Raw genomic sequence first — 10,926 nt, 5'->3', positions numbered from 1 at the left:
ACTAAGTGTGGGGACGTCCTAGTGAGCATTGGGGAGTTGTATCTTTTTATGTTTTATTTTTCTTTTATGTTATTTTTATTTTCGTTGGTCTGTATAATTATTATCTGAACTTGTATGGCTGGGAGGATGGGTTGGTATGATATTTTCCAAGACACCTAAGTAGACTTTATTTTCTAGATATTCTATTGTGTATTTGCTTAGGTACGTCGAGTGGAGAGAATGAGATAAGTAAAAATGGTGAGCAATCGGTAAGAAGAGCATTCATGGCGACGAGACTGGCACTTTGACAGTCTTCCATACTACCAGCTAAGTCTTTTCCTTTTTACTTTGTTTTTGTGTTTTTAGTTCTTAATTTTTTAGCTTTGTTTTGTTTTTATTTATTTTTGTATTCTTAGGTTTTGTTTTGTTTTTTTTTAACATTTTTTTGTTTTAGTCGTGTTTCCGTTCCTGCATTGAGGACAATGCAAATTTTAAGTATGGGGATGGGAATACATATGTTTTTTCGTTTAAAATAAAAGTTTTGAAAAATGTCCTTTGATTTTGTTTCTTTTTGCGTTTAAATGGGAGATGAGGATACTTATCGGGAATCGGTTTTTCAAACTACTAATAATAAGATATAATTAAAGAACACGCACTTAACTTGGGATGTGTCGGTAGGCTCAGCCTTAAGAATGAAAGGGCAGTTTGATAGTTGGTTTATAAACGATAAAATATGATCTTTAGTGGGAAACATATTGAGTATGTATAAAATACGAGAAGAAAAGTCGGTCCATACTCAAGCCTCATTTTTAGTTCGATTGTAGGAAACTATGAATTTTATAGGAATCTGAATACGCTATCATAAGATGCTTGGGTAGGTTTAAACGTTAATGTATGCCGTGTAGTCAGTGATATAAACTTTAAAACTTGCACTTCCAGTTTTAGTGTTTAACACTTCATAAGCGTATGGTTTTATAGCCTTAAATCCTGTATTGATAGGATGCCTCGGGTTCGGAGACCACGGGTCGTTTTACGGTTGTTCATTTGGGTATCTTCGGATATTTAAATAAATAAAAGCTTTTAAGCATAAACCCGCAGTTTACTGCAATCATTACACTCACTTACATCAATTACAGTGAAGTAAAATCTTGATGATCCAGTGATCATCCCGCTATTAGTCATACGTGGTCCTCTTATTTGCGTCCCATACCATTAAGAATATGATCAACTAGAGAAACGACGTATGTAAACCGACAGATGGAAACTTGTAAAATCATAGGTGGTAATGGGTCCGAGTTATTGCTTGATAACGGGGGTATGTCATGTAGTATGTAACACTAGCTAGTTAGTTGAATAATTGAACCTTAATCGTATCTAATGGCTTCTTGGTAAACTTTGATGTTTAAATTTAGGTGGATTAACAATATCCTTGATCGTCTTAGCTGTTCATGATAAATGCGCAACAATGTTTTAATCTGCTATTTATGAGGTTTAATCTGTATGTTTTAGACTTGATTATCAAACCGTTGTTAGATTGTTACTTAATTTTGTTAAAAACTTGATTTTAGGGATAATTATGCAAGAATTATTGAAAAGGAAGTAATACTTTTAAGAAAATTTATTTGGAAAACCTTCCATGGATCCCTCTTAACAAAAACTAATTTCAACTTATCATCTTAACCAAAGAGATGAAATTATATAAATGATGCTTGTATTTGTTATATCAAAAGAGAATAACTTGCATTCGTTTTCAAAACATGAAAAACCGTATGGAACAACTTTAAGAATGTGTAATATATTTTTTCCTCGTTTCCAATGATATCGTATTTTGTGTGTTTTATTATGATAATGTTTTTTATTATGTTATTTTCGCCTCTACCAGACCCAAACACCGACTGGCCCAAAATTTTTGAACACCGAAAAAATAGAACCCGCTTAATCAAAAATTCTGGATCTACCACTGCACGTAAATATGAAGGACCTGTTATGAATTCTCTAAAAAAAAGTTTAAATACAAATGCTACGTAAATAAGAGGTGTAACTCTTTTTCTTTAACTTAATTCATTACAAATTTCCAAGGTTCAGGACCCATTTCAATGAGTGATTTAGGCCAATAAATTTGGTCGGTTGCTTGTACAAAGTTGTATCCAAGATTCTTGCTTTAAGGTTCAAGAAAGCGGTTCATTTAGTGGTGGGTAACGACCAACTAGCATGCGTAGAAGGGAGGAGTATTTTTAATGGGCACTTTTAGTTATAAATGAAATGTTATATTGGGCTAAAATGTCTAAAAAGAAAAGGAAAATTGGATTTTAATAATTCCAACTAATGATTATTGGCCGATAATAGTCTTAACTTCATTTATTGCCACTAGTAGTCTTAGATTTAAAAAAATTGGCTCTCAATGGTCTCTCGTTAAAAAAAACTTAACAACGCTAAGTTTTTTTTCTTCCGAATTTCAAACTGAGAGTTTAGGGCTTTTGATCGGAAGAATGATTCGAGTCGATTGATATAAAACTAAGCTCCAAACGATGCTCTAAACAACTTAATTTTTGTTAATTTGATGTTCAAACACCCGATTTGAAGCAGTAATCAAGTCGTTTGGAGCATCATTTCAAGTTAAGTTTTACATCAATCGACTTGTATCCTACTTTCTATCAAAAGTCCTAAAAAATCAGTTTGAAATTCAGAAAAAGCTTAACACCGTTAAGTTTTTTAACGATGGGCCATTAAGAGCCAATTTTTTTAAATTTCGGACCACCAGTGTCAATAAACAAAGTTGAGATTATTTTCGGCCAACAACAATTAGTTGAAATTATTAAAATCCAATTTGACAAAAGAAAATGATGTTATTTGGAAAAAGCTTAGCGCCGTTAAGTTTTTTTAACGAGGTACCATGCTATAAATAGTGTAAATAGTCTAATAATAATAATAATAATTTAAGAATTATGTAAAGGATTTTCTAATATGTGCCCTAAGGGCACATGGAATATTCTTATTGGAAGTACAATTGCATATTAATTACATCAATATTACAATAATTACTATATTTAGTCTTTTATTCTTTCTTCCTACATTTTTCTTTCATTTATGACTATTAAATAGAATTTTTCTAATTTCTTCTAAAATTACTCTTTCAACACTTTTAATTTTCCATCATTTATTTATAAGTATACACATTAAACAACTTCAGCACATGTCCAGAGTGACATGCTTCTGATAATGCTAATAATGCTCAACAATTGGCTAAAAAAAGAAAAATTAATATGCACAAGTGAAGTAGATTACAACCCCATTTTCATTATAAATGCTTAAAATACTTATTCTTTTGTTATCTTATAATAATAAAATTACTTCTTCTTTTGAATTTTTAACTTTTATAACTAATATTAAAAAGTCACTCTTAGTTTGAATGTACAAAAAAAATCACGTTCATATTTGAATATTTTTTATATATAAATGAATAGAAACATGGTGGAAAATTAAAAGTGATAAAAGAGTGATTTTAGAAGAAATTAGAAAAATTCTATTTAATAGTCATGAATGAAAGAAAATTTAGGAGGAAAGAATAAAATGCTAAATATGATCATTATTGTAAGATTGATGTAATTAATATGCAATTATAATTCCAACAAGAAGATTCACATAATAAATACTTCTTACATGTGGTCTAAGGGCACATGTTAGAAAAATCCGGTTATGTAAATACAAATAATTCAAATATGCTTTGTGTATATGGTAAAGTTTTCAAATTAGATTATTAGTATAACTACTTTTTAATAAGAAAATTCCACTCTCCCTTGATACTAGCTATAAAACATTCATCATTGACAACCATGTGTGATATTTTATTTTTCCTTGTTGGTTACAAATTGATATATATCTGACAAGTAAATTATCTAACTAATTAACGTAATTAAATCATATCTATAATATGTATAAACGAAAACCTAAAAATCCTATGTGTCGCGATATGGTCGCTCTTCTTTTTTATGAAAGCACCAGATTTCTTGATTTTTAAATGGAGACATCTCATAAATTTAATCCAAATTCATGGATATGGGTCTTACCAAAATCATATAGCTTTTAAACGGGGTATAACATCTCATTAAATTAGAAATTAATCTTACCAATTATTAGATATGAAAATCCTACAAAATAGAAATATACTAAAATTTAATATCTAATTTAAAAAGAAAAATATATTATTTATAATTAATAAACAATTTTATAGTAAAAATCATAAGCGAGTCATGGGTCACCAAATCCAGATAGCTTTTAAACAGGTTGTAACATATCATTTATTTATAAAACCCTTTCATTATCAAACCCTTAGTATATTATTAACTTTCTTACAATAAAGAAAATTAAAATCCAAAAAATAAATATTATAAAACGAAAAATATAAAATAACCATTCTCTCAAGTCATCATATTACTTTATTTGTAAATGAAGGCTTTTCACGCATTTGACCCGAATTCACGGGTAAAGGTCTCACCAAACCCAGATAGCTCTTAAACGGGTTATAACATCTCATTATATTAAAAAATAATCCCATCAAATATTTTATATGAAAATCCTACTATAAAATAGGAATATACTAAAAATTAATATCCTATTTTATTTTAAAAAAAGATATTATTTATAATTAAGAAACAATTTTATAATAAAGAAAATAAACGGGTAATGGGTATCACCAAACTCATATAGCTTTTAAACCGGATTATAACATATCATTTATTTGTGAAACCATTTCATCATCAAACCTCAAGTATATTAATTATTAACTTTCTTACAATAAATAAAATTAAAATCCAAATATACATATATAAATATTAAAAACGAATAATGTAAAACAACCCCCGTATTACGGAGGATAAAATCTAGTATTATATATTTTAGTTTCGTATGCATAACAAATTTTCAATAAATAATTATATATATGGCAATCAAATTTTCAAAGTTCATTTTGTTTATTATATTAATAATTTAGTAATTATTAGTTTGCAGAATAGCACGTTGCTATCTAATAGGAACGGATTTATTTGACAAAGAACTGAATGCAAATATGAAATATGTTTGTTAATGCGATTTTACTAGATCAAATTTTTCAATAGACGTGAATGGAAACTTTTTTCAAGGTTACATATTGATCTTATCTATAGGATAATTTTTTTTGATGTGCATATAATTGAGGGGATATATTTAAATTCTGAATTTTTTTTGGTGGTTCGGTAGGATTTCTTATACGCATACTTGTATCTTATTTATTATAGTCATACTGAAGAAAATAGTATTTGTTTGTTTAAGAAATATGATAGGTAAAGAACGACATTGATGAATAATTGTATGACTTTTAGTACTTAAGATATGTGTTATGTCGAATTGTAACTTTATTTTACTATTCTTTAGCTATATTCACTTGATCAAATTGGCTAGCATGGTCCATAATATGCATGCTTATCTTTTGGTATTTGTAATTGGTTATTTTTTTAGTTTGAATGTTACATAACATGATTCAACAATCTTAGAGATCTAGTGTTAATATCTCTAGCTTATGTTACTGGTAACCTAGCATGGTCCATAATATGCATGCTTATCTTTTGGTATTTGTAATTGGTTATTTTTTTAGTTTGAATGTTACATAACATGATTCAACAATCTTAGAGATCTAGTGTTAATATCTCTAGCTTATGTTACTGGTAACCTATAGGTTTTATTATTAAGGTCATGAACAATGATAAACATATTAAGGTTAACGTTAAGGGCAGACTAAAAGCAGTTGGAAAATGTATGATCCTCAAAGTAAACCATGTAAAAGAAAAAGTTCAAGGGATAACTCATTTACAAAGACTACTGAACCAATTACCAGACATGTTTACTGACCTAAAGAGAGGGACTAATTAAGTCACATAAATCAACTGCTTATGCTCCGATTAATATTAGCGTCCAAGAAGGACAATCAGTCGATTTCAGATGTAAAATTTCCTCGAAAATTGGGGCAAATAACGAAGATGGTCAAGTTGAGGTACAATAAAAAGGTCTCTTGAAAGACATTAAACATGATGGTTCTTGTAGAACCTCAGATATATAAAAACAAAGAGCTCTTAGTAAATTATATTGTATCTATCTACAAGATATATGGAATCGAAATAAAGTTGACGTCGTTATACTTTTATATAACTAGCATTTGAAATAATTATGATGAAGATCAAGATTTAAAATCTGTCTATGAATGAAAGCATTTAAATGATTATGAAAAATTGAAAGACGCAAGTTAGACATAGTTAAAACATAGAATTGGTGTAGCATTCGTCTTTTGGAAATAATAAATAAAGGAAGTTTTATTATTTAAATGTGTCTCGTTATTTAATTATGTTAAATAATAATGATATTGAGTGGTAGACTTAGGAATAATGCATAGATTTGGGAATGGGTACGGGCCTAAGGTCCATGGGCTTGGGGTATTTAAACTCTTTAAACCTCCCTAATACACTAACATTCTCATTCCATCACCTTCTGCCTCCATACACACACTCAAAAACACACACAAACACTCCTTCTCTCATCCGGATCCGAGATCCAAGAGAAACCAAGGAGATTTCATGTTCAAGCATCATCATCAACAAGAAAACACGTCTAGCTCCATGTGTTGGCCCAGATCTAAACCGAACCGAAATCCAATCAAGGTACGCTTAGTATAAAGGTTAGGCTTTTGATATCAGTTTCTTTTGCAATCCGATACTAAGGCAAATCGAGCCTCATAGGATAAGAAAAACATAAAAATTTTGTAAAAAAAAGTTGTTGGGTTAAGTCGGGACGAACTATTGGTGTTCAGACCTTGATAAAGCAAGAGAATGGAGCTGTTACAGCCTACAACACATTTAAGTAGTAAAACGGGCATAACGGGACCTAATGAAGTGACCAGAATGGAAAGGCTCGAAAAACTAATTTCGAGTCGAGTCAAACGGACGATTCGTCTCGACTGAAACGAGTCGATTCGAGCGGGTGATTCGACCCGACTGAAACGAGTCTAGTCGAGCACGTGATTCGACCCGACTGAAGAGAGTCGAGTAGAGCAGGTGATTCGACCCAACTGAAACGAGTCAATTCGAGCAGGTGATTTGACCTTAATGAAACGAGTCGAGTCGAGCAGGTGATTCGACCCGACTAAAATGAGCCGGGTCGAATGATGACTCGACTCGATTACTTGGTGACTCAGCTCGATTAGTTTGAAACTCGACTAGATTACTTGGTGACTCGACTCGATTGGTTTGAAACGCGACTCGATTTGACTCGTTTGGACTTACCTCAAAATCGTGCAATGTCGGTTTTCTGATGATTTTTTAGTGAAGCCTTATTAATGAAAATAAAATTTTTCCAAGCTAACATGGTTTCTCAACCCCAGCCAGGGGCTCTGCCCCTTGGATCTTGCTAGGGGTTGCCGCCCCTTAACCCCGCTGCCAGGGGCGCTGCGTCTGGACCCCCGTTTGTTGGGGGTTTCACTAACCTAGAACTATGAGATAGTTAGAACTAGTTAATTGATATTTATAATTGTTACACAGTTAGCTGTGCACAGCTAAGGAGGTGTATTACATTAAACTCGGAAAGAAACAGAATTCAGGTGAGTTTCTAGCCCGTTTCCTTGTTATGTTTTTCGGGGTTGTGTGCATACTCCTATGTGTTTAGTTAATACACTTAAGTGTATGCTATATGATTGTTTACGAATGATATTTAATTGATATAGAAAGAGTTAAAAGTGTGAACGTGAAAGCATATGAATACCTATTGATGTGCTAAAAGTAGTTATATAAAAACACGCTAATCTAGACACTAAGTAATAAATTCTAGACTCTTAAACTTAACTAAACTTGTCAGGACCAGGAGTCTGGTGTAAACCTTAATAAGGCTGACAAGAACACACAGACTCAATAACCCAAAGGCCTATTGAATATCCCGGCGGAATCAAGATATCCAACGGATGGGAGTGAAGGCGTGATATGATAATAAATGAAACAATAAATGATAGTCAGTAAAGACAGGTTCAAAGACAAAGATTCACTGTATTTAATACATCATTCAATGAAACAGTAAAAAGAATGTCTAGGGTTTCATAAAAGGCGGCGGCTGTACGAGGAGACAAAATGAATATTCGTTCGAATGTTTCTCGTGATGCCCCTAAATGGAAACCTAGTGTAACATCCGTATTTTGAGAATTAATAAATAACGGAAAGTTTTATTATTATCGGTGTGTCGTTAGTTTGGTTGTGTGCGCGTTTGTATTTGGATAAGATTGGAATGGAGGTGGATGGTGGGGCCCATGGCTCCCTATATAAGGCCATCAAACTCCTAGTCACACCTGAGTCAAACAATACGGAAGCGGAAATACCGTTTACTAAAAATGTACATGTCACAACATCTGGAATCTGCTTGGCTTGTTCTTGTGTCAGCATGTAGACTCTGGTCTTTAGCCTAGACTGCTCAGCATCCTTCTTAACGCTTCCCCCAGCTTCAGTACATTCTCTCGCCATGTGGCCTGTCTTGCCACACCGGAAACATGCCGGTTTTGCATTACATTCAGTGGCGTAGTGCCCCACTTTCCCACATTTGTAACACACATTCGACCCAAGCTTACACTCTCCTCCATGAGCTTTCCCACATTTCTTGCACGGCTTCTTCTCCCACACCTTCTGCTTCTTCTCCCTTGAGTTCCACAACTGAGTACCGGGTCATTTAGCGGGAGCAACCCACTTCCTTTCCTTTTTCTCTTCCACCACCACATCATCCACAACCAGGTCATCATAAACCATTTCTGCAAGTTCGACAGCAGAATCGAAAGTAGCAGGTTTACTAGCCCAGACAAAGGTGCGGATATTTTGTGGTAGTCCCTTCAAGTAGCACTTGATCCTCTTAGCCTCAGTGTTCACCATATCAGGAACGAGCCTTGACATACGGTTAAACTCAGTAGTGTACTCTCGGAGGGTCATCTTTCCTGCCTTCAAATTCAGGAACTTCATCTCTGCCCTCTCCACTTCAGCGTCTGCACAGAACCTCTTCATGACCATTTCCTTCAGGTCTTCCCATTTCATAGCCTTAATCTCAGCGGCGGTCTTCCTCTGCTCAATAGTTTCCCACCAAAACATAGCTTCTTCCTCGAATGACTAGGTAGCAAAACCCACTGCTTGGTTGGGGAAAAACTCGCTAATTCGGATAACCTTATCCATCGCGGTTATCCATTGGAGAGTAGCGATTGCATCCCCTGTACCAGAAAACTTTGGTGGGTCGCAACCTTTGAACAACCTGTAGCTGCACCCATCTCGGCCCCTCCTACCATCATTAACCTTCGCAGACCGATCTTCACTTGATTCCTCCCTCCCAATCTCTTCATATTTCTTACTACTTTCCCCTGTCCTCTCAGCAGTTCCTACACGGCTCTCGGTTGACTTTTCCTGTTGCTGATTTTGTACTGCAGCAGCCACTACCTGAGTAATGGCGGCTTGGATAGTAGGGTCGAGCTGATACCCTTCATTTCTCACGGTTAGGCTTCTTCCCTCCTCGGACTAGGTAATCTGTCCCTCGGGGGGTACTCGGGTAGCACGTGGTCTACCACGGTGTCTCGAACTTTCTCCTTGCCCAGCAGTCTTCTTAGTACCAGCCATTCGTATTCTATAAGAAAACACAAACGTCGTCACTTCAGGAATTGTTAGGTATAGGGATAGTAAGGCTAACAGGTAATAACAGTGGCCAATTGTGATTAGCTGATCATAGTACTTTCCGTGTCATACACCCTTCCCTTTGTGAGTCCACTTGTGCTGGTTGCTACGTATACTAGGTGGTCGATCACACGTTTCACATTTTCACACATAAATAAGCAATTCTATATCTAGCTATTAAGTTAGCTTTCTTACTCATTCCTTACTATACACAAGATTATGATCAACTTACTATGATTACTTTCTAAGCTTTCTTGGGAGACACATGGCATTCTTGGACTGGCATCTTCTTTCTTTTCTTCCTTAAGTCCCATTCTCTGTTCGAGTCTAAGCACGTAGGATGCTTATTCTCTCGAACTTATGCTCTGATACCAACTTGTAAGGCCCCGATCCCGGAACCCTACTTTAGCGTTGGATTTACTCATAAACATAATTCTAAAATCAGAGTTCATTAAAACTTTTCGTGGAATCATTAAAACTTCATGCATTACATTACACATCAACGAATATTGTCTTAACAAAAGTACACATACCTTAAAACATAGCATATTAATTCATGACATTCCTTTCCAAGATACCAGTCTTCCAGTCCTTGCCACGTGCCATCCTCAAGCCAGCTCCTTCAATCTATTTACCTGCGTACATACTAAAAGTCAGCTACGCTGAGTGAGTTCTAGTTAAGCAGGTAACATACATCTCATTCTCATTCTTACACACACACATATATATATATATATATATATATATATATATATATATATATATATATCCGAAGACACATATTATATTTTCTCTTACGTTCTTACTTCCATACATTCATACTTCTTCTTACTTTAGCTATTTCATACGTACATATCGTTCTACGTTTTAAAGAGCCTTTCGCCCTATAACCTTCGTAGATATTATTAGGGTCTGCAACCTTTTCATTCTTCGCCTATATTATTAGGGTAGGCAACCCTTTCATTCTTCGCATATATTATTAGGGTATGCAACCCTTTCATTCTTCGCATATATTATTAGGGTATGCAAAGGGTTGCATACCCTAATAATATATGCGAAGAATGAAAGGGTTGCATACCCTAATAATATATGCGAAGAATGAAAGTGTTGCAGACCCTAATAATATCTGCGAAGGTTATAGGGCGAAAGGCTCTTTAAAACGTAGAACGATATGTACGTATGAAATAGCTAAAGTAAGAAGAAGTATGAATGTATGGAAGTAAGAACGTAAGAGCAA

Source organism: Bidens hawaiensis, unplaced genomic scaffold (assembly GCF_021521415.1).
Source record: "Bidens hawaiensis isolate Kalapana, Puna unplaced genomic scaffold, B.hawaiensis_p1.1 tig00034238_1, whole genome shotgun sequence".
NCBI lineage: Eukaryota > Viridiplantae > Streptophyta > Magnoliopsida > Asterales > Asteraceae > Bidens > Bidens hawaiensis.
The sequence above is the reverse complement of the archived record's forward strand: the minus strand, read 5'-3'. Positions refer to the sequence as shown.